Source organism: Ceratotherium simum, chromosome 13 (genome assembly GCF_057802395.1).
Source record: "Ceratotherium simum simum isolate JZ-2026a chromosome 13, ASM5780239v1, whole genome shotgun sequence".
Lineage (NCBI taxonomy): Eukaryota > Metazoa > Chordata > Mammalia > Perissodactyla > Rhinocerotidae > Ceratotherium > Ceratotherium simum.
Window position 1 is genome coordinate 64591943 of NC_141912.1, and position 22160 is coordinate 64614102.

Below are 22160 nucleotides of genomic sequence, written 5' to 3' on the forward strand. Positions count from 1 at the left end.
TTTCCCACTGATCTGCAATCTTTCCATCATGAATCACGTGTTCATACATGAAGGGTCTGCTCTGGGTGCTCTGTTCCACCTTATTGGCTACCTTGTCTACACCTGCCCCTAGACCGCACTGTCTTAATTACTGTAGTTTCATGACAAGTCGCCCATCTCATGGGACCAGTTCCTCCACCTTATTCTTCCAGTGCTTTGCTTCCATATAAATCTAAGAGTCTATCAAGTCTTCAAAAAATCCTGCTTGGATTTTGATTGGAATTGCAGTTAATCTATAAGTCAGTTGGGAAAGAACTGACATTAAGATATTGAATCTTTCTATCCAATAACATATGTATATATATATTTTTTCTTTACTGATTTAAACTAAAATTTTATAATTTTCTTCATGATGGGTTTTCACATATTTAGACTTTTCCTTAGATAATTTACACTTTGTTGCTGTAGACAATGTTATCTTGATAAACCATTTCTAACTAATTCTGGGTGGTGAATAGAAATGCAATTGACCTGTTCATACTGGTTTAGTCTCCAGCAAGACTGCTACCTCCTTCTGTGTTTTCTATGTGTGTATCATTTGCAAATCATGACAGATTTGTTTCATCTTTTCCAATTCTAATGCCTCTGGAAAATGTTGAATAAAAGTGGTGGTAGTAGGCATCCTTGTTTCTTGATCTTACAGAGAATGTTTTCAACATTCCAGGATAAAGTATATTTGCTGTGCTTTTTTTTCTGTACAGTATATACTCCTAATGAGATTAAGGAAGTTCCCTTCTCTTCCTAGTTTACCAAGGGGGTTTATATTTCATTTTCCATTCTTATCTTTGTGAGAAATGAGGAAAATACTATATTCCATCTTCTCCATTCTTTCCTCTTTTGCCTCCACCACCGTTTTGTTGATGATGTAAGTTTACATATAATACACTTACACCTTTTGTTATTGATTTAATATCTTTAATCGCTACTTTTATCTCTGTCTTATAAAAGATGAGGAATTTGGTGTAGTGCGTTATCTCTCATCATTCATTTCCTTCTAAATTTTATTAGTCATGTCATGGTAATACAGTCCATATTTAAGGCATTTAGATTCTGTTCTTCAACCATAATCCCCAAGTCTGTTGTAGTTTTATCCCTACAGCTAGATTTAGGGTTTGCTGCCAGTCTGTCCTCTGTAGTGTTGTCATCATCTTTTGTTTGGATAAAATGTGTCCTTTAACAATTTCTTCAAGAGATACCCTCAGCGGCTATATTCCCTGAGATTTTTTTCTGTTTGTACATAAACAATAATTTGTTGAGTATAAATTCTTGGGTTACCTCTTCTTTCCTTAGTAACTTTTTGGGTTTTTGGATTATCATACTATTTTCTAAGGTCTCAGGCCAAAAAATTTCTTTCCTTTAATAGGTGAATTGAATGTTTGCCTTGATGTTCAAATAATTCTTTCATTATCTCTGAAGTCCAATAACCTTATCAGGATATGTCACAGTGTTGATGGTTTTGTGTCACTCTTTTTTGTGGAACATGGCATGCACTTTCAAATGTGGGTTCAGATCTAGCTTTCATTTTTGAAAAGTGTTCTTGGATTATAACTTTATTATTCCTGTTCTATTATTTCAGTTAAAAATTTTTTTTTGGTGGTGGGCAGGAGAGAACTATGTTAGCTCTCCTTTTTCTACCTCCTACATTTATTGTTTTCTTTATAATTTTTCTTTTTTTTTTCGGTGAGGAAGACCAGCCCTGAGCTAACATCCTTTGCCAATCCTCCTCTTTTTGCTGAGGAAGATTGGCCCCGAGCTAACATCCATGCCTGTCTTCCTCCACTTTATATGGGACGCCGCCACAGCATGGCTTGACAAGCGGTGTGTCAGTGTGCACCTGGGATCCGAACCTGTGAACCCTGGGCCGCTGCGCCACTGGGCCAGCCCCTATTTGTAATTGTTTTTAACTCTTTATTTCCATTTCCTTTGCTTTATTTCTTGATCCTGTCCTCTATGTCCCTTTTGGTAGCTTTTGTAGTGCCTGTTGTCTTTTGGGCTGCTCTCAAGGTAGCCTTCATTTTTGTAATGATTTTGTTTTTTCTTCATTCTTGATGCTGCTACTTCTGTTGTCTCACCAAGCTTCATCTGAGTGCTTATCTTTCTGCTCTGAGCTCCCATTTGTACTGACAACTGCTTCTTAATAAATTTATGATTCATGCTGGTATATTTGCTCACAATTTCCTCTGTCTCATGGCAACATTTTCCTGGTTTCATGTTTTAGGAATTCTCCTTATGTTTTAGAGTCACACATGTGAATTATTTGGGTCTTGATTTCACTCTTCTTAACTGATATTGGCAGCTGCAAGGTTCCTCCTGAAGTGGTGTCTCTTCTCCGTCCTGTCTCACTTATCTGCTCTTTCCTACATTTATAGGCTATCTGTATGTCCTCAAATCAGGTCTAGGAAAGCTCCTGCCAGGCTCCCATATGCAACCTTCCTGTTATTCCCCATAAGAGGTTGTTGACTTTGCTCCTTAGATGCTGCCACTTACTTTATAGAATTAAGCTTTCTCCTTGGGTTTGAGCTCTGTAGCCATGGGCATTCTCTCTTAGCATCTGTCAGTACCATCTTCACCTTCCCTGCATCTGACTGCTCTTCCTTTAATACCACAGTTTGGGGTTATAGGCACCTCTTAGTTTCGTTGAAGATAGAATTTGCGTTTCTATCTCAAATACTCTTTATTGTTTTTAGACAATATTTTAGAGAAGAAGGGAGAACTGCCACTTTGACTTGGCCATTTAAAAACTCTTCTATGGGCTTCTTACTTTGTCATTGGAACGGTTTAATCCTGGGCCTATCTCCTGCTCCATCCACCTTCCAGGCTTGTCTCCGCTATTTTGATTCAGGAGAGATTGCATCCCCTGCCCCCTGCCCATGGGTTTCTGACTCTGTCTTCTGGATGGGGCACTGAAGAATGCCTCCGGGTATTAATCAGTGATAACGGATAAAACCTTGCCCTTTAAAAGAAAAGAAAATGTGTCAGTACTTTTAGTCACTCTTGAGAAATCTAATTAGATACTGCAATATTCCTATGGGATCTGAAAGCTCTGTATTTTTATATCCAGCAGTAGAAGGGCTTGCAGCCTTATCCTTGCGAAATGTCCAGTCAGTTTCACCTCCTGGCTCACTTCACCTAGAGGCTCACCCTCCAGTAATTCCTGAGCTCGAAGTATGACATTCCAGCTGCAAAACTCATCATGGGTTCTCTGGTAATTTTCTTATGTGAATGCATATCAGTGGTTTCCTAAACCAGGACTGATATAATCAAGACCATATTTTTATTACTTCTGTATGGAACCACAGTCTACAGTAAAAAGAAGAAGAAGAAGAAGAAGAAGCATTGCATGGTTGCAGATGTCAGCTCAGCCCTGCGGGAAGGAACTGGTCAGGCTGCGGGGAGAACAGTCCCCGTCTCCCCCTGCCTTGGCCGTCTGTGTGTCTTCAAGGAGGAGCACAGGACACCCTTCTCCTGCTGTAATGTGAGTGGTGCTGATGAGCACAGCTCCGGGGCAGACTGAAGGGATTCAAGCCCAGACACTGTCACCTACTAAGGGTGTGATTTTGAACAAGTCCTTAATTTCTCTGTGCCTTGCTTTCTTCTTCTGTAAAAAGGAGATCAAGATGCCAATAATACTACCTCATAAGGATTTTTGAGGAGTAAAGTAAGTAACGTACGTCAAGTGCCTGGCAAGCAGCAGTACTTATCAATGTTATGATAGGGCGGAATCCTGTCTTTTTAATGAAATACTAATGAGGAGAGTCCAGTTCTTAATCCTGAGACTCAAGAGGAGGACGTATGGGTGGGAGAATTTGCAGTGCTGTCTGACAGCTGTAAGCCACAGACCGTCTCACGTGGCTGGCCCTCCACACACAGGGGCTGCCCTGAGGGGCCGTCTTTCTCTGCAGCCGGTGCCTGAATGCCCAGGCAGCACCACATCCACAATGAGAAGAGCAGCTGCACAGCGATCGGCACCAACTCACGTAGTTCACAGGGCACTCGCACACATGTTTTCTCTTTGCCCTTTCTAACCCCCATGAGCGTGGCTTTGTGATTCCCATTTTACAAATGAGACTTTACTTAAATGACTCACCCAAGGGCATGCTGGGGTAAGAACTGGAAGCTGTTCTCAAACCCAAATCTCCTTTTTTTCTGTGCTCGCTTTACTAAACGGGCTGCTGAGTTATTTGGAGATGGACCACAATAGCCTCTAAAACATACCCTCTACAGTGCTTCTCAAACCTCAGGGTTTATAGGAATGACCAAGAGAACTTTTAAAATGTAGATTCTTAAGCCCCAACCCCCCGAGAGTCTGAGGTTTGGGAAAGGGCCTGGGTATCTGCCATCCGAATGGGCCCAGATGTTCACAGCGTCATCCAGTATCCCAGCCTGACATTCACTCATTTGGCTGCTCTTCCTTTAAGGTTATAGGCTGGGGTTAGGTACACCTCTTAGTTTCATTGAACAGTCAGGTGGCCTAGGAAACTGCATTGCTCCGGACGAGGGATGAGTGAAGCAGACACAATCGTCACCCTCGTGGCACACAGACAAGTGGGAGAAGTGGACAAGAGCCCCAAATGATGAGACCGCTGCCTTCATCTGAAGAACACACCCGTCTCCATCCTTCCCCTTCCTACTACGTTTTGCTTGTACGTAGTTGTGTACATATTCCCACATTTGTCATTAGCACAATCTGCAGGAGACTTGTCTAATTCTGTGCTTATGAGGCCCTGATATTAGACTGACCCAGACTTAAATCACATAAAATTCCTGTGAACTTAACACACACCTCTCCATGCTTACACGTGAAGTTTTTTCTCCCTTGTCTATGCACATCGTTTTCCTTCACTTACTATGACTAGTATGAAATTTTCCCCCACAGTCGTCTTGGATGGTAAACACCATGACCATATGTTTGATCAGTGGCTTATTACTTATCAGGTGCTTTTGCTCATCTGTGTTACTTGATTCTCATAACTATTTGGAGAGGTAGACATAAGAATTGTCCCCTTTGTTTTACCAAGGGGAGGCAGAGGTTTAGGGAAGGTTTGGCTTGACCATTATTACCAGCCGGTCAGTGGCAGAGCTGGAAGGAAACCCCGTCCCTCTGACCCCCAGTGCAGAGCTCTCCCCACGGCATCGTAGAGCAAAACAAATCATCAACCTTTGGGCAAAGCTGCGAGACTGGAAAATGCCTAACCTGGACAGGGCTTCTGCAACACAGCCGTGGGAATCCAGTCATCTCCTCTTAGCAGGACTGATCAATGACCTGCTCTGCCCAGTCCTTGAAGCTGTGTTCTGAATGTTGATGGTGGATAAGCAAATTACAGGGCAGAGAGCAGCAAATACACCAGGCCCATTTAGCATGAGCAACATGCTAAATGCTGTTTATGGCCTCATAGGGAAACATACACATGGATAAAAGGAGACCAAAACCAGCAGCTTAGAAATCCATCAAGAAAACTTACCTCCAGCGAGGACTACGGCTTCTATCAGAGACAGTAAATGTCAGTGTCTGTGTCTACCGTTTTCTTCTCTTAGCAGTTTTGACCTTCCTTTCATACAATAATAGTTAATAACTGTATGTGTTTTGGGGAAAGTAAGTGAATTCTTTTCTTGCCCCATATGATCATTTTTATTTAGACATCTTTGACGTACATAAAATACTGGAGATAGCTGAGGCAAGGCTGAGTGAATTTGTTAGCAACACGTGGTTATTGATGGATAGATTCATTAGGGAATTTAAGGATAGAGTCCCAGGGCGAATGTTTCCAAAGCTGGCAATAGCCCTGTTTGAAAATTCACATTACCACCCGAGCAGCTGGAGATTGAGTGTGCATGATTCATTGGCTTTAGCGGTGGCTTCACAGTGAATAAAGTAGTTTTATGAAAATCAATAGAGTGACTACAATTACCAAGTGCATTACTTCAAAGATATTAAGAGCCATAAATCAAACACATCAGCTGAAGAATAATGATGTTATGTACAAACAAGAAAGCATGGTATCAGCTGAGGAAGTGGCCAGAATCTTATTCCAAGGCTTTTGAGGAAAATAAGGAGTTGCTTTTTGTTTTTTTTGCATCATTCTTAAGGCAGTTTGTCACAGTCTTACAAAGCAAAATATACAATTCTGTAATCACTGACAGACAGTTGGACGGGAGAAGAAATCCAGTCATGCTGAAGGATTTGGCTGGAATTGTCTCCACTCATCTAGGTGAGACTGGCTTGGCCAGGAGCATTTGTCAATGCCTTATGCTCCCACACAGCGCGACCGAGCCAGGACATTCCAGAACTGCTACGGAGCAAAGTGCCTGACGTGCTAACTAATTTGAATCTTGGAATGTCAGGGTTGGAGAGTCTGCAGAGAACATCGAGTCTGACCACTTGCAGCTCTTCTACAACCCCAGTGGTGCGTGCGTGTTCACTCCCACAAAGCCCTCTCTCCCCAGGTAGCCCGTTCCTGTCTGAGGAAAGCAGCCCACTCCTTTTGTCACTGTAGGAAGTTCGGAAGCATAGTTCCGTTGCACTGGGGCCACATGGCATCATCTCAAGTATCTGAAGATTGCCTTCATGTCGGCAGCTCCAGAATCTTCCCTTCTCCAAGGTAAACATCGTGAGTTCCTCCAGCTGCTCCTCATCTCTCACGGTTTAACCCTGCACTTTCCCCTTTGGGCTTGGCCAGACGCGCTACAGTAGCCGTTCCCTTCCTGAGGGGTGGTACCCACACACGGATACCACGGTCGGCCGGCCTGTGCAGAGTGCAACGGGACCAGTGCCTTCCTCATTTCTGGTATTTCATTTTGTATGAATAATGAACAACTCTGGCTTCTAACCTTACAGATGATTCATGCTGATGAAATTGCAGTAATTTATTCATCCAATACTTATTGAGCACTCACTGTGTGTCGGGTGCTGTGCTAGGTACTGGGGCCATATCCATCTGCCTACAAGGACCTACAGTGTAACAGGAGAGACCACTATAAATACGGTTCATTAGGAAATGGCACAAAGAAGGCCATGGCAGAGAGAGTGTAGGGCTTCAGTCAGACAAGGGGCTCCTAATCCAGGCAGGCGTGGTGGTGATGATGGCGGTGGTGGACTGAGGAGGACCAGTGGAGGCTTCCAGGAGGACATGGAGCTGGGCCTGGCTCCCAATGGGAGAAGCAGGGAGCGGAGGAGGGGAGAATGGCATTCCACGCAGGGAGATTAGCAAGTGCCCAGGCTCAGACGCAAGAGAGAAAAATGAATGCCTGTTGGGGACTCCAAGTATTTACGTGTTAGTGGTGGGCAGTGCTGAGAGACAAAAGAAGAGGCTTGAAGGGAATATAGTGTAGTCACGCCAAGGGATTTGGATTTTATTCTGAGCACAATGGGAAAGCACTGGAGACTCTATCCTACACAGGTGGGGAAAGCCCTAGGGGAGCAGAAATGGAAAGCTCCCAGACCCCTGTCCTGGCGTAGCAGGGATTACGAGACTCAACACAGACACTGGGCCTGGGTGAGATGGCTTCCTGGGGGCTTCCTCATACGGCTTTCTGTGGTAATACAGGTTGTTGTGGGTGTCGACCTCAGTGGGCAGATGAAAGGCAGTGAGGCCATAGTTCTTTGTCCTCTAGTCTTGTCCCCCCTCCACAAGCTGCTGAGACCACAATACTTCTGGTTTACCTCCACAGATAAAAGGGAGGAAGTAGGAACTGTGTCCGCCCACGTCCAGTGGATGTTATCTGTACCTTTTGCACTGCTTGTTGGAATAAATCAAAGTAAAAATAACTTCAGATTGAATCCAAGGCCTCATTCTTGCCTGCTTATGACCCTGGACCTGATTCTATGGTGTGGCCTATCCAGAAGGGAAGTGAGAGATCTGATTTCCTGGATTGGAGACAATCTGTACCAGCATCTACCCGTGAGAGTGTGTGATGTTGTTCAGCAGCACTCAGCGATCAGGTGTGGATGGAAAGCAGGTTGATGCTTTTCTGGACAGCAGAGAAGAACCAGGGACGCAAAGGAGCTGAGAAGAATGGTGAGAGGAGTAGGCTGAAAAAAAATAGCTCCATAAGAATATATTCACTTCCCCATCCCTGAAATCTGTGAATATTTTCTTACATGGCAAAAGATGTGGGTAAGTTAAGGGTCTTGAAAGGAGATGCTCACCCTGCATTACAGGATAAGGGCCCTAAGTGTCATCACGTGCATCCTTATAAGAGCGAGGCAGAGGAAGCTGACACACACACGGAAGAGAAGAAAGTGTGAAGAGGGAGGCAGAGATGGCAGTGATATGGCTACAAACCAAGGAAGGCCTGGAGCCACCAGGAACTAGAAGGGCACTGAACAGATTATTCCCAGAGCCTCTGGAGGGAGTGTGGCCCTGCTGGCACCTGGATTTCAGACTTCTGCCTCCAGAACTGTGAGAGAATCGTTTTTGTTGTGCTGAGCCTCCAGGTTTGTGGTCATGTTACAGCAGCCATAGGAAACAAATACAGGGAGAGAGTGGTTACAGTGGGGGACAGGGTGCCTGGGTTAGATAGAGAAGATGGTATGGATAAGGAGACATTGCTATAACAGGAAGAAAAATGGAGGTCTTTATAAGGTCCTAGAAATAAGAGAGCAAGAGTGAGAAATCTGGATGGAGAGATGGTTGTGGTTGGGAAGAGTTTAACTTTCAGAGATGGAGCATAATGGCGACACCCCGTGTGACCCTGTTAACTAAGGATGCTCTGAAGTGGAGTCGAGGAGATGATGGAAGTGAGAGACTAGGGTTCTGGGTGGGTTGTCCACAGGAAAGTTGCAGTCACCCAGGATAGTGGCAAGATTTGGGGCAGAGGGGCAGAATGTGAATCAGGTGCTGAAGCCCTCAAGGAATCAAGAGGAGGTGAAAGGAGAAACAGGTGGGGTGGGGGGATGGAGAAGGTTCAGGGTAGTAGAGCCAGACAGCAGGCAACTCAAAGGAACCCGCATGGAATTTTATTCACGACAGATGAATCATGGTCTGGAGAGACGCTGAAGCAAAGAAAATGCCCACCCTATCTTCTGAGCCCAAGGTACGTTGATGTTGGAAAGCGAGCAGGTGGTGCTCCAAGGATCTCCTAGGGCAGGGTCCTGTGTCCTGGGGAGAATCCTGACACCCCTGAGGGCCGTGACATAAAGAGCACGCTCAGGAAGTGATTGAGGATGGTGGGTATTTTTAACAGGTAACGTGATGTATCAATTAATGCATCATGTGGCAGAACTTGAAAACCAAGACCAGGTCAGGATAAGCCTGGTGATGCAGTAATAAAATGCAACATTTCTGAAATTTGCATGAGTGCCCACGTGATAGAAACACTTCAGTATAGCTCAGGATCATCCAGTACAGCTCAGTACTCTCCAGTACAGCTCAGTACTATCCGGTACAGCTCCGTATCATCCAGTACAGGTCAGTACTATCCAGTACAGCTCAGTATCATCCAGTACAGCTCAATACTCTCCAGTATAGCTCAGAACTACCCAGCACAGTTCAGTACTCTCCAGTACAGCTCAGTACTCTGCAGTATAGCTCAGTATCATCCAGTACAGCTCAGGATCATCCCCTACAGCACAGGATCTTCCAGTACAGCTCAGTAATCTCCAGTACAGCTCAGTACTCTCCAGTACAGCTCAGTACTCTGCAGTACAGCTCAGTACTGTCCAGTACAGCTCAGGATCATCCAGTACAGCTCAGAACTATCCAGTATAGCTCAGTATCATGCAATACAGCTCAGTACTCTCCAGTACAGCTCAGTACTATCCAGTACAGATTAGTGCTATCCAGTACAGCTCGGGATCATCCAGTACAGCTCAGTGCTGTGCAGTACAGCTCAGGATCATCCAGTACAGCTCAGTGCTGTGCAGTACAGCTCAGGATCATCCAGTACAGCTCAGGATCATCCAGTACAGCTCAGTGCTGTGCAATACAGCTCAGGATCATCCAGTACAGCTTAGTACTATCCAGTACAGCTCAGTGCTATCCAGTACAGCTCGGAACCATCCAGTACGGCTCAGTACTATCCAGTACAGCTCAGTACTATCCAGGACAGCTCAGGATCACCCAGTACAGCTCAGTACTATCCAATTCAGCTCAGTAATATCTACTACAGCTCAGTATCATCTAGTACAGCTCAGGATCATCCAGTACAGCTCAGGATTATCCAGTACAGCTCAGGATTATCCAGCTCTAGGCCTCCTGGAGAATGATGAAAGCTCCCTCAGTAATTTTAGTAATGAGCTAATTTTAGTTAGTTTGCAAATATCAAACTTTAGTAATTTTCAATAACTAACTTAGCAAGTTACTGTAAGTAACTTTTGGAGAATATAAAATGGAAGGTCTGTGGAATTGTTGTCATGTGTTTGTCTCTAAGAACTAAGCCAGGACCTGCAGTTGGGGAGCAGTTTGAAGACTCTCAGGTCTTTTGCAATTCGCAATAATTCTCCAGACTGATATTCTTGATTAATTTGAATTCTTTTGCTTTGTCACTTAACCAGTTACAAGTCACAAAATTGTATTTATGCCTATTCCTCATTTCTCCTTCTTGTCCACAAATATGTCAGGAGAGACTCTGTTCAAGTGTCCTCGGGCACCGACAGCTTGAGCTAGTGTATTAATGACAGCGAATATTTATTAAGCACTTTACATGGATAGTTATCATTTAATCCTCTGAACATCCATCTTAGGGAGGTACTTTTAGTATTACCGTCTTACTGACGGAGATACTGTGAAGCTTAGGGGAGACAGGTAACCTGCACAAGATCGGCTGGCAAGCAGAAGAGCAGGGTTCAGTCCAAGGCAGAAGGACTTCACAGACCTCATCCTTGCTCACTCTGCTGAGTGGCTTTGTGCTCCCTGGGGAAGTAGAAATGAGAATGTGTGAGACTTCACAAGGCTGACACAAAGCAGGTGCTCTGTTCCTCCCTTGAGCCCAAGGGCATGGGAGCCTCGGTGCTCAGCACTGATTGCTGTCTGCAGCCTGGCCCACAGCTGCATGGCTCCTTGGTGGTGCTGGCTCCTGCATTCCGGGGCAGCCTGGCTGGCATGCTGAGCCCTGTGTGCTCCAAGCTCAGGGCACCGGGACTGACGCATCCATTCAGGAAGACTCCTGCTGCGTCGGCCCCAGCGGAGACAGTGGGGCCTGCTCCTGCTGCCCTCTGGGGTTCCGGGCTGGGGCATGGCGTGTGGTCACTTCTTCTCCTGAGGGAGCCGTTCTTAGGCCCCCTCTCCCCAGAGCTGCGGGTCCTCTCCTCTTGTCTTCTACTTACTCCACTTCTGCTGGTGCCCCCTCCCTGCCCCCTCTTTCTTAGTCTCTTTTTCTTTATCTGTCCACTACCTGTCCCCCATCTAGATTCATCCCACCTCTCTCTGGGGCCCCTTGTTACACAGGTACAAGATTTTCACTATGTCTTCTTTCTTTCTCAGTCTGGTAACCCCAGCTGCACAGGAAATGTGGTCAGCCAGTCAATCCTTGTTCTTACTATGAATCCATACTTATTCCTAGTGATCCAGGCTTCCCAACCATCCTTTTTTTTTTTTGTGAGGAAGACCAGCCCCGAGCTAACATCCGATGCCAATCCTCCTCTGTTTTTGGCTGAGGAAGACTGGCCCTGGGCTAACATCCATGCCCATCTTCCTCTACGTTATATGGGACGCCGCCACAGCATGGCTTAACAAGCTGTGCGTTGGTGTGTGCCCGGGATCCGAACCAGCGAACCCCGGGCCGCCATAGCAGAGTATGCGCACTTAACCACTTGCACCACCGGGCTGGCACCCCCAACTATCCTTTCGAGACTTAATCTTAGAATCTATCTGCAGTTTATAGGATTAACGTCTACAGTTTATAGAATTTCTAGTTTTGACAAAGATCAGAACAATATCTTCCCGTCTTCAGGCTTCCAGTCCAGGCAGTGGATCAGGGACCTCATCTGCAGGTTCTTTCTACTTTCTGGGAGGTAGTTCATCAAAGCCCAAGACTTAAGCCCACCTAAAGCAGACAGAAGCTATCTGACACTGTCTCCATCTATCTCAAGCTCCCAATCCCTCTTAACAACGTTTGTGCTATTCTCGTTGGGTCTGAAGACCATTCCCTTTGACAGAGAAGACCAGAGCGGAGCGAGTATTGGGGGCTGGCGTCGGTCATCCAGCAGCTCTGCACCATGCGCTCTGAATAGATAATTTGCCTTTAACCCCGGGAGGCTGTCTAAATTAACCCTTTTAGTTTACAGCTGAGGTAACTAATAAGAACCAGAACTAAAATCCTGGTTTCCCGACTCCCAGTCCATACACTTTGAGTTTTTGAATTGGGTTTTGCTGACATGCTCTCAAACTGAATTGACGTCGATCAAACACATTAGATACCTTTGGGGCTATAGATCTCCAAAGCACTTCCCAGGTCTTTCTTATTTAAAGAACTTTATTTAGGGACACTTTACTGATCTATCTCACACAAATGCCATATTCAAAGATTGTGGAAAATAGTAAAGAAAAGATGTATTGGCATAGGTTTTGGCATAATTGGGGTCTTGGCTATATCAGGGACCATGATCCCATTCTTTGAATTTATGAAGTAAGTTGATAGGATAGCCCTCTAACATCCATTCTTTACAGTTCAGCTTGAAATTAAAAACATAGCTAAAATACAGATATAGTAACTTGCTATTTTATTCTAAAATCATGTACCTTTAAAAATATGGTCATCCACAAAACACTCCTATCAGTGAACCCGAGTGGTAAGGACTTTCTCAGCGGGTGTGCCCTGCGGTGGATATAAGACACGGACAAGTGATGGGTGATGGGGGACTGACAGAGCTCGCAGCACAGATGTTTTCTTGTTGCCTTTCACAAGAGAAACACTGGAGTTCATCCAAGGCTGATCCTTGTGGGGGACCTAGAGGCAGGTGCAGGAAGATCAAATCCTGCTGGATGATGTACACAGTAGGCTGACTGCAGAGCCAGAAGAGTAGGGCTCTCTCCACCATGCGTAGGCTCAAATCTACCCTTTTCTTTGCAATCTATGGGTAAAATCTCCATTATGGTTAAATTTCATTCTTCAATATCTATCAGCTCTTCAAAAAATGGAAGAGAACAATGGGCTAGACTAAGAAGTAAGCGGTGATTGCCTGGCAGGTAGCATTTCTGTGAGGTGTGTTCTCTGTTGCTGAGATGGAGGGGCCACTTGGCAAGGACCTAGAGCAGCCTCTAGGAGCTGAGAGCCAACAAGACAATGGTTGACAGCCAACAAGACAATGAGGACCTCAGCCCTACAACCATGAGGAGATGAATTCTGCCAACAGCCTGAGGGAGCTTGGAAGAAATCATTCCCTAGTTGATGCTCTACATGAGGACACGTCTAGCTGACATCTTTTCTTTTCTTTTTTTTTTTTTAATAATTTATTCTAGAATATTGCTAGACCAAAGCATCAGCAATTTTTGATTTTTTGTTTATTTATTTTTTGAGGAAGATTGGCCCTGAGCTAACATCTGTTGCTAATCTTCCTCTTTGTTTCCCTTTTTTCTCCCCAAACCCCAGTAGATAGTTGTATGTCATACCTGTATATCCTTCTAGTTGCTCTGTGTGAGACGTAGCCTCAGCATGGCTTGATGAGCAGTAAGTAGGTCCACGCCCAGGATCTGAACTGACAAACCCCAGGCCGCCGAAGTGGAGTGTGTGAACTTAACCACTACACCACCGGGCTGGCCTCTAGCTGACATCTTGATTTCAGCCTTAGGAAACCCTGAGCAGAGGACCTAACTAAGATGTGGTAGACTGCTGACCCCTAAAAGTGGTGAGATAATAAATCTGTGACGTTGTAAGTTGCTAAGTTTGTGGTAATTTGTTATAGAGCAATAGAAAACAAATACAACTGTGTTCTAGGGTTTTCCCTAAAATTAATTGGGTTTTACTTAGGTTCATTTTAAGTTACTCTGAGCCCATTAGATGGACAAGGTGTCCCTAAAGCGTGGCTCGGTGACAGTGAAAGCCAACTTGGAATCTGAAGTTGGTGAAAAACCTAAAAAAGCTTTGGCTGTCACTATTGGAAGAACATAGTGATTACCGGCGCGGACATTGGGACCTGCGCTCCACCACCTCACTGCTTGTGGGACATCGGTTAAGTTACTTAAGCACTTTTCTAAACTGGGATATGAATATTTACCTTGCATGTTGGCTGTGCAGTTTTAGTGAAATGCAGTGTTTAGCATAGTGCCTTGCACGTAGTAAATATTTAATAAGTGGTCACTCTTATTCTAATTAAAAAGGAAAGGCTGTGGGGATGTTAAAGAACCATGACAGCAAAAGGAGAAGAAAAGCAAAGCCTGTGCCGGGGAAAATGCATCTGAGGATAAGCTTTCGCTGTGCGTCACCCGCTATCGTAGGTGCTCAGCAGCCAGATTTTATTCATGGGAAAACCTTCAAAGAGCCGTGAGAGAGAGAGTGGCATTTATTTTGCAGTGAAATAGATTGCATCCCTAGGTTATGTGTCAGTCACCCAAGGCCTATTCAGTTTCTGTTCCTGTTTTGAATTTAATGCTCTGCCTGTCTCACTGAAGCCGAGGCCACTCAAAAGTGAAGCTGGAACTGCGGATGATCAAAACGTGGAGTGCACAGAAGAGAAGGGAAGTAAGTCACAAGACGCGTCTTTCAAACCTGACTCCGTTGGAGGCTCCGCTGTTCGCAGGGCTGAGGAGTGTGAACGCCGCCATCTTGCAAGGCTGTGGGCATCCTCACTAGCAGTGAAAGCACATCTGTCTGTCTACAGGGGACTTCAGAGATGCAAAAGGAGAGAGAAGAAACAAAACCTGTTACCTGTAGATGTTTCCCTAAATTTAACGGGCCCAGTGCACTCTGCTTTCCAAACACTGAAGCAGGAAACAACATGGGAGATATTTTATGTCCATATATTTCTAGATGTAATTTGGTTATAAAATGGAAGACATTTGAATGATACTTAGTGAATTTAGTGTTAGATTCCCAAACAGAATGTGTACAGTGTTTTTTAATTTCTGAAAACTCTTTAAGATGTCAGATTCTTCTCTTCTGATCTTCAAAGACATTCATTTTGTTTCAAGAGGATTTGTACCATGGGTGGTATCTCTAGGGATATTAAATGTTAGTTTTCTCTAATATCACCAAACAGGAAAGAAAAATATAACTTTAAAATTTTCATTTTACACAAAATATTTATTTCTTAGTGTCTCTCTTTAAATAACAAAAAAACATAAGAACTGAGTAACCCTCAAGGCCTAGTTCTTATCTTATTCTTCTTGTATCTTCCTCACGGCCTTGTGTAGGGCCAGATGCCCAGTAGTGGCTAATAAGGATCTGCGGAGGGAATGAGTTGTTTCAGACTCTGTCCTTGAGAGCAGGCTGGCCTGGCAAAAGGAGGACTGGACCGAGGTCCACAGCCACCCTCAAGCGGCCTTGCAAAGGCCCTTCCCCCTGGGCTGTAGTTTCCTTGTGTGAAAAACAAGATGGCTGATCTGTTCCCTTTCAGCTCCGACACACGGGATTTAATGAAGCAAGGACAATTCTCTGAAGCAAGACCACAACGCTTTTTATGAATAAGTGAGAGGATCAACAGCCACACAACGAGGCAGGCGTTTGGGGCGTGTGTGCATGTAGAAGGGTGCTTTTAGGCTGACTGTCAACACTTTTGACAAAATCAGGATGTCAAAGGGCTATTGAAAGTGCTCCATTTTAGAATGTCTCTTTTCTTCTCCTTGGAAGGTGATCTCTGATCCACGAGCAGTCACTTTAGAGGATCTTACTTACAGGGAACGGGAGTTGGTGTGCGTGTGCATGCGTGTGTGCCATCAAGTCCCTCTTTGTGTTGTTGTAATTATGACCAAAGGAGTCGTCACCATCAAACTCTGGTGGCAACAATCCCCTCACAGAGCCTTAACTTTTTTTGTGTTTTATGTCTGAAAAGGAGGGATGTGGGAGAGGGGAAGTGACTCTTATTTCTAGCTGCTTTGTCCTCAGATATAAAGCATAACAGGTTTCAAGAGCAAAGGAGAAATGTGAAGGGAGAGAGTGAAAGGAATAGCTCTTTGAAAACTAATGCCGAGTGATAAAAATAAGTTGCTAAAAGACAGAGCACCTTCAGATACAAAGCGAGCTTTGATTCCCACAGTGCCAGCTCTGGATGGAACAGGCACAGAGGAATGAGAGCCTTGGCTATGTCAGCCTTTAGACACCTACCCCAGAAAATCCTGCTGGAACCAATTACCAGCCATTTTACAGATTTCTGCCATCGGCTCTGCCAAAGGTGCCATCTGCTCAGACCTGCCTGGCACTGACCTGTTGGTTTCCTGACCCGCACAGTTTCTGGTAGGATGCAGCTGCCTCATACGGTCAGCCTGCCCTCACCCCATGCCCTAAGTTAGCCTCACAGTGAGGTGGCTTAGAGAGCTAATGGGTTAGACAGCCTGCAGTGCATCCTGAAAATGAGGTCACGCAATCTGCCAGCCACCTAGTCCCTCTTGGGTAACGAGCCCCCCGGGAAGTGCACTGAATGGGTCCACCTTTAAGAAGGTACAGAGAAATGTATAATTTATTCACCACTGTGGCTTGTACCTGACCATGGAGAAAGCTCTCAAAATGAAAAATTATAAAACATGATGCTGTGAAACAGAACTATAATTCTCACGTTATTTGGAATCAGGTCACTGGAAAGAGAGTCCAAGTTGCTTCCTAGACAAATGGCTTGAATGTAAAAGGGAGTCAGAATCTTGGAGGTCCCAGGCTCAGATCTTTTCCCCACTTGACACATTGACTCTTCTAGAGCTTTCTTTGTGCTGAGGAAGATGAGGATGACTCCTCTGAGAAATTCTGCAGCAGGGCAGGGTGACGGGACGCACTTTGGGGATGGGAACAGGAGACCTGGGTGGCCCTGCTGGTCCCCTCCTTACTAGCCCTGTCACTTGTGAGGACCAGGTTCTTAACCTCTGTGCATCTCAGCATCCTCCGCTGTAAAACAAAGGTGAGAGAGCCCTTCCCGGACAGCACATAGGGTTTTGAAAATTGATGAGATAATACGTATGAAAGTCTTTGAATGCTCTTCCCTCCGACACTGCCAAGTGTGAGCCCAGCAATGGACGTTACTAGCACTGCAGTCCTTTGTGCATCATCACATTTTTGTATCGCTCAGTGAAAGTGTCTTAAAAAATAATATCCAGACTCTAACATCAGTGCTCAGAGAGACTGTGTTCACGTTCATAAAAAGCTCAGATCAAACAAAACCATTTCTTTGCTTTATTCCAAACTTCCAGGAGGCCAAGGCTCAGGCTCCCTTGAGCCCCAGATGGGGCATTCACAGGGTTCAGTGCTGCTCAGAGGGCATGGAAGCTTCTTCATACGTCCATATTTTGGACACTGACTTTGGAGACTTAGCTGGCAAATGTTCTCTTCAACCCCAGCCGGGAAGTTAATAGAAAAATACTCCAGCCTTTTTAAGATTTCTTAGGATTGTAATAATTGTCCTTTATGTGTAATGTCTGGTCTCACAAAGCATATTTTCATTTTTAATATTACCCATCAGATTTCCAAGGCCAAATTTGGAGTTTCACACAAATTTACATTTTAAAAAGACATTTTTGGAGGCAATAGTATGAATATGAAATATGAAGTATTATATCTTAACTCACTTTTGAGCTATGCAACATCTGCAAAATGCTTATATCCCCGTGAACTAAATGAAAGTTTTCTGTGTGCCTGATTCAGGCACTAAGTGTAGAAATTCTGAGTTGGAACATTGGGTAAAATAAAAGTCCTAGCCATATTTTAAGAACATTAAGACTTGGGTGATAGAAAACAAAAGTACAACTGTTTCGGGGGAACTTACCATCTTTGAAGACAATTCTTTTGAAGCCAGAATTTTATTTTTTCTCACCAATAATTGAAAACAAATTTTATCTTATGAAAATAGTAAATAGGCATATATAATTCCAAAGCCACAATCTTGAAAATATATGCCAGGAAAAAAAGTTGTTTCTGTTTTATTACAGATTCTTGGGTTGGGTGTAATCAACATTTGTTTTATAGACACTTTAGGAATTTAATCGCTTGCTATAGTCACTCTCCAAAGAAGAAGCAAGTGGCCCCCTGTATTATTAAAATAGCCAATCTATATCCCAGCTTTGTCAGCCTTTCTTGCCAGTATGCTTAATAACATTTCTCTCGAGAGGAACATTTGCATACTCGTGGTATATAAAATATGGGAATTGGCATATACAGCTATAATTGAGGAAAAATATTACTTTGCCCCCTCCCTTGGAAGGGCCCCATTTGAGTGTAACTTGCACTATTCTCTAGAATTATCCCCCAGTCACTCCTGTGCCATCTGGAAAGTAGGAAGCCCCACTTTCCAGTATGTGCTCTGTGAATGTAGGTTCTTGGAAATTATCATAGTCGCAGATAATTAAAGGGAGTCCTCTAGTGGGCCCTCTGCTCATCTGAAAAGCAGTTTAGTTGTAGCTTCAAGGACCCAAGTGGCTCCTTACAACACTCACAGTCACACATACCCTAGCCCCTATGTCATACCGGTGGGACAAAGTAGCCCACCTGGTTGTAAAATAAGAAATCAGAGTTAGGAGAGAATTCAGTCCTTCTTTTAGGTCTTGTGCTAGTGATGAGGCCATCTGCACACTGATGGAGGTAAGAGATCTAGGTTCGGAACCACACAACTGGAGAGAAGCTTAGAGATTAGACAGTCCAACACCTCCTTTGAAACAAAGTAACTGAGGCCCCAAGAAGTTAGGTGGCCTGCCCTAGGCCACAGAGAGGACATCTAGTGGTGGAGGCTTTTTTTTTCATGTAATGATTAATATTTCCTATCCTGGGGATTTTACTGACAAGTTTCCGTAAAGGAGGGAAAATGTTCTATTTAAAACTCAACCAACCAACCAACCAGCGAACCAAGCTGCCAACCTCCTGAGCTCCTGGTTTGTGTGAGTGTGGGAACATAACATATACGCCTCCATGGTCTCCAGTCCTCGGAGTGGCCGTGCCTAAGAATCTGTGTGTGTGTCATCAGCATCGTATAGGATATTGAATCTCCTGCCAAGAGCATTCATTATTCCTTGAGGCTCAGTGAACAACATGTAGGTGTAGAGAGCCAGCGGAGTAAGTTTCCAAGTGACTTTGAGATCCTGTTCTGCACTTCTATTCGTAGCTTTCATTCATGTATCTGTATCCTCATTCCCAACACTGCTGTAAAATTTCACATTTCTACAGGTCGACTGGATCTTATGTTACAACTTATTCATTATAAATAGGAACATAGAATTGGTAACAGATTACCATTTACAGTAACTATAATAATAATAGAATAAAATTAGTAAAAGTATGCATAAGCACATTTTGAATGGTCAAAGTAAGAGTTGGTGTTCAAGTCACCTATAATGCCATTATTGTAATATAATTATTTTTCACTTTTGCACATTTTGGGTTGCATCCTGAAACAAAACAAAATGAACCAAAATTTGTTTCTTCTGGGTGTATCCTCTTTTTCCACTCCTTGTACCTCAAATGGTCACAAAATAACTGATAGACTTTTCTTTCTATTTATTTATTTATTTATTTATTTATTTGTGAGGAAGATGGGCCCTGAGCTAACATCTGTCAATCCTCCTCTTTTTTTTGCTGAGGAAGACTGGCCCTGGGCTAACGTACATGCCCATCTTCCTCCACTTTATATGGGACGCTGCCACTGCATGGCTTGCCAAGCTGTGTGTTGGTGTGCGCCCGGGATCCAAACCAGCGAAACCCAGGCCGCCACAGCGGAACGCCCGCATTTAACTGCTTGCACAACCGGGCCAGCCCCCGACTTTTCATTTTAAAAACGTGTTAGTGTCACATAGAGGAACCACACTGACAACAACAACCTACCCCTTTTTACACCATCTTGCTCACACAAATTGTGTGACATTCTGTAAACTGGTTTGACCACTGGTATGTACTCGCCAAGTGCATCTGGTTCCTCTAGCTGGCACCAGCCTTTTGTTTTGTAGCCTTGGTTTTCCTAACTCTAACAGTAAGAATAATAATAAATTTGAATAATAAAATAGCGTTGAGGAGCCCCCATTGAAGAAAAAGTAACTGCTTAATTACTAGTCTTAAAATCACGTTCCTACTATATATACATTGTGAATAAACAAATTGCACACTTACCTTGGCTTTCAAAGTTGGCTTTCATGAGTTGTTTTTTGGACAAGCTATCATACTCTGACCACCTCCCAAGGATATTGTCTTGTTGGGATAAAGCTACATACATATTTAGTGTCTCAAGTTTTTATAATGCACCACATATACAAGGGCCAAAAATCACATCAGCAAAACCATTCTAGTAAAAACAACTACCACAAACACTTTTGTGAATACCATTGCATAGACATTTTCATGACTTACTGATACGTAATCGTAAATAATTCATGTCCTATGAGAAGGAAACCTTAGGGAGAGGGAGGATGCTGTGTGTGTGTATGCGTGTGTAATTTTTTTTTTTATCACAGGAGCCTATATGAACAGAATAATTTAATTTGGTGTATTCTTGTTGTAGAGTGATTAATTTACGATGAAATCAATAAATCCAAAATAGTCTATCTTGAACAGCTGTCTGAACAGATGGAAGTATATGGGAGAACCCTGGCGGTGGTTGAGGGCTGATGGGAAGGAGAAAGAACAGGGAGGAGAGACAGCAGCCCTCTGGAAGGACTTTATATCTGGATAATTCTAGTAGGAATTCATCACCACCCTCTGCTTCCCCCACACAAACTACACTTGAACTCTCTCTCCTCTCTTCTTGAATTGGTGTATTTGCTATGATAAAGCTATTGTTTTCACACTGTAGGTGTAAAGGCCCATCACAATATAATCTAAAGCTAAGTAAGACAGTGATTTAAGACTGTGCAAGGTTTGAATACTGATTGGTCCATTGTCTTCACAGTTTCTTTGTCTTAGTTTAAAGAGAAATGTGGGTTTCTGCTGTGGAGACGTCCACGCAGGGGGTGAGGTGATGCTGGTGTGCATAATGTGTTATCATACATTTCCAGTTTTCTGGTGAAAGTGACTATGATAGGGTGAAATTCTCAGGGTGCTTAGAATCATCTGACTCAGACAGTCCACACAATGAAAACAAAAGAGGCTGCTGGGTGGGGAGGAAGCGAAGGTGAGTGGTAACCACACTTAGGTTCAAGAATTAGGATGGAAGGTGAATTCACTTGTGAGGTTTGGACTTATCAAAATTGATTGGAAATATTGACCACCAGCTGTTAGAAAGTATGCTAGTGAGTCAATTTTCTCCAACTTTGGATCTTAATCTTTCATATCTTCATTCGTAATCTTTCTATATTGTGATAAATGGGACTTGAAAGGACTGAGCTTCTATGTCTGGCTTATTGTATATTTATTACATCTGAATAATTGGTGAAATGTACTTCCACTCATCAGTTGAAACATACTAAATATTTCATATATTCTACATTTGAAATGGAAGGCCCATGTGACTTCTAAGAAAACAAATCCTGGATCATTTCCAAAAAGTGATGATAAGAACATTATGTGATCATTATAGTCATTTGTAAATATAAGTGTGATAAATGCAACAGCTGCTTGAACAAACTTAGGACTGTTGCATTTTATTAATGAGGGAACTGGTTCGTTGCAGCACTTGGAATAATGTGAGCTCTGCTTGGTTGTGACCTGTTAATTGATCAGAAAATCTAAGCAGAGTAAATCTAAATAATATCCTCCTACACAATAATTTAAAAACCACTTATTGTTTCCCATACTAAGTCTCTGATTATTGACTTCAATATATAACAGAATGTGGAATCATTTAAATGACTTTCCATTAGTATCATTAGCATCATATAAGGTGCCAGGGTTCAACCAGAGACATTGTCTGAAAAGCATCTTGATGCCATAGCTGGTAGAGTGCACTTCCAAATGATATTCAGACTTTTTTGCAACTTCTGTTTGTAACTTTACCTATTCATATGAATTCATCACTAGTCATTGTATTACTATAGCAATTTTAAGGTGCTAGTTTGGCTGGATCTTTATTATACCTTGCATGTAATAATATAACTTATAGAATGTTATAAGAGTAAAAATTGTAGACACTG